This window comes from Selaginella moellendorffii, unplaced genomic scaffold (genome assembly GCF_000143415.4).
Source record: "Selaginella moellendorffii unplaced genomic scaffold, v1.0 SELMOscaffold_52, whole genome shotgun sequence".
In the NCBI taxonomy this organism is placed as follows: Eukaryota; Viridiplantae; Streptophyta; class Lycopodiopsida; order Selaginellales; family Selaginellaceae; genus Selaginella; species Selaginella moellendorffii.
Genome location: NW_003314313.1, coordinates 728,285 through 731,518, shown reverse-complemented (window position 1 = coordinate 731,518; position 3,234 = coordinate 728,285). Strand labels below are relative to the sequence as shown.

At 46.2% G+C, this 3,234-nt stretch overlaps 1 pseudogene; it reads left to right on the top strand.

Annotated features, from left to right (window-relative positions):
* The first annotated feature begins 521 nt into the window (after positions 1-521).
* Positions 522-1,449, top strand: LOC9635635 (annotated as a pseudogene).
* Positions 1,450-3,234: the final 1,785 nt, after the last annotated feature.

The following is a 3,234-nucleotide window of genomic DNA, read 5'->3' as shown; positions in this document are numbered from 1 at the left end:
GGACGCTGCATCCGCGGGCTTTTCCAGTTTTCTAGTTAGTAAGTATCCTGTTCGCAGCTTATGAATGATTGTTGTTTCTTTGGTACTCCAGTAACAGTTGTGACTGGAGTACCAAATTCAGGGAAAAGCGAGTGGATCGATGATCTTGTTTGCAATCTTAATCACTCCAAGAACTGGATCTTTGCTCTTTGTTCAATGGAGAATAAGGTTGGTTTCTGTAGGATGCAATTTAAGTGTTACGTCTTGGAGGTCACTGTTTTTCCAGGCAAAGCAAGAAGAATTTTTCTGTTCATCATTCATTTAAGATTTCAACTCGTTCTTAACAGGTATGGAGGATCCATACCAAGATTACTTCCGGAAGAGTATGCTGCTGGTTTGGAATGGCTGGATAATAACGTCTACCTCATCAGGTACGATCTTCTTCAAGAAACAAATCTATAGCTATTCTCAATGCAGGTGTGAGAATGAAAGACTGCTAGATCGAGCAAGAGCTGCTCCAAAAATACGGAATACGGGGCCTGATGATTGATTCTTCCAACGAAATTGATCACCAACATAGTGGTAACCAGTAAGTTTTCATCATCTTCCAAGTTCAAGATCTTTCATGGTCTTCTAAGTTTTCAAAATATGGAAAATTGATCTGACTTACCGACTGCTGTTGGAGAACAGAAACTGAACGAGTCCGACATTTTCCCGAGCGCCGAAACCCGAGCGTACGGACCGGATATTTAAAGAATGTTCTAGAATATTTTTTGTTTTCAAAAAACAACTGCCCTTTAGGGCAAATTGTGTTCAAAAACTTGCTCAAAATTTCTAGAGAGCACGGATCTAGCCAACATTTTCCGGCAACTCAACAGCAATCCGGAGGTCAAAGTGATCATCATCACCGGCTCCGGAAGGGCTTTCTGCTCTGGAGTGGTAAATGCGATTCTGCTGCTGAGTCAAGATCGATCATTGATCTTTGTTTGGCTTTGGTGCAGGATTTGACCGCCGCGCAGGAAGTTTTTAAAGGGGATGTGAAGGATGAATCTGCCGATCCGTTGATTCAGATGGAGAAGTGCTCAAAGCCGATCATCGGGGCCATCAACGGGCTGGAAATCACCAGATTTCACTCGCATGTGACATTCTGGTTGCAAGTTCTCAGACCAAGTTCATCGACACTCACAGCAATTCTTACAATTAATTGTAATTGGCGCCATTCAAAGTAACAAGAAGTGGGAAGAAAATTTAGGGTTTACCGGTCGTCGACTTTCAAGGAAGCTGGACGTTGCCAATCTTTACCGGATAGAGCTGGCCTGTCGCAACATCCTCCTCTTCAACAATGGGACAGTGAACAGGGTTGCCACAGCAGTCGTGCGGTGCTGCTCTCTGGACGCAGAAACTCCCAAGGCCTCACCTGGCCAGCTTCATTTGGCCGCCTTTGATCTACCTGATTTGTCCCGCATCTGAGGTGTCCACATTAGAAAGATCAAAACCAGGACTGAAGTTTAGGGTATACAGCCTGGCAGGCGCAGTTAATTTCATGACTTCTCAATGCTATCTCATACTCCCCGCTAACACCCGCCACTTTTGGAATTCCTGCCTGAACCGTTGCCTTCACGTAGAATTAAGCAGTCGAAACGCTCCATGAGGATGTCGTTGTAACCCTTGCAACTGCCTTCGTACTTCTTCCAGTTTGTTTGGCCTGGGTTTATGTAGGAACCGGCGGGTACCGTACATAGATATTTAAGTTCTGATTTGAGAAGAGGGAGGGGAGGGTTCAGAAACTTCAGAAACTGAAACCCAAGCGCATCAATTTCCGTTCCACATCTTACCCACAGTCCTCCAACAAATGCAGGATGCGACCTCTGTGTGCAAGTTGACTTCGCTGCTCTCAACTTCCGGAAGATGGCGAGTCGGTGGTTTGATACGCGAGTTCGTCGCAAAGAACATGAACCAGTTACGACTTGTTTGCAGTTGAAGAAGCTACTACTCGCTCGGTTCTTACCTCACCAATACGAAGAGCAGCTGTACATGAAGTGGCAGGATCTTTGTCAGGAACCAGAGGAGTCCGTTACTGATTTCACCGATCGCTTCCATGAACTTCAAATTCGGTTGGGTGTACACGAAGAAGAGAAATGGCTTGGGACTTCGACCTGGTATTCGAAAGGAGTTAGAGACGAAAGTTTTCAAGTAAGCTTACCTGATGGCATCTCGTCATGAATCACAACTGAAGGAGTTTCGATAGCGAGTGAATCAAGTGCACACAGCTTCCGGTGCTTCTGGCGGTCGTGCTCCCGTAGCTACGCGTTTGCAGTATGACCAGGAACGTCGTCCAGCACCTCACACGGGATCCGGAAGTGGCGATGCGGCGAAATTCAATGGCCGGTGCAACTATTGTCGAAAGTTTGGCCACAAAGCGTCAGATTGCCGTACTCGATTGCCAACGTTGCTGCAGGACGCACAGAAGATTGTCATCATAATATGGGGGATGACGATGAAGTGATCTCTGTTGCTCCATAACAGCAGATTCGACCATCTGGTTGCAGAAGAGCCATGTTCTTCGAGTCACACAACAGTGCCGTGTTTGGTTTTCGATCAACAGTTCTCCGATGAAGCGCTTCTGGACGTGTGTGAGATGGACGTCGCGGGAATCATCCTCAGCAAACCATATCAATGGCTGACCTCAGTACGACGCATTTGCAAATACATACTTTTTGAGGAAGGACGATAAGAGGTGGCTACTGCGGGCATCGTCACCTACAAACAAAACTCCACAATCGTTATTGATTTCTGCAAAAGAATCGGTCGTTAACATCGGACAATGGTGGCACTGCTTTTGTGGCGTACCTGGGATTTAGACTTGCTGCAACAGGAACCACAGTTGATCCGGATAAAGTTCACGCAGTGTTGAGATGCTCCAATCGCCATGAGTTGCGCAGTTTCTTGTGCAGTTTCTTGTATCGCGATGCTTTTGCAAACAATCTTTTCGATCGTATTACAGAAAACTGTGATTAATTTGTTTACTAAAAAGCCTTGCAAAGCTTACCTTGCCGCCTTTGCCAGAATTTCAATGTACAAAGTTTGCTGATGATCATGAGAGTCGGATGTCCGCGATAAGTGAGCTCCTGAACCTCCTTTCTTATCAGAGAAGAATCGAAGCCTTACTTGGGAAGCTGCGGCCCCTGGAAGCAGCTGAATCTGGCTCCGGAAGGGCTTTCTTCTCTGGAGTGGTAAATGCGATTCTGCTGCTGA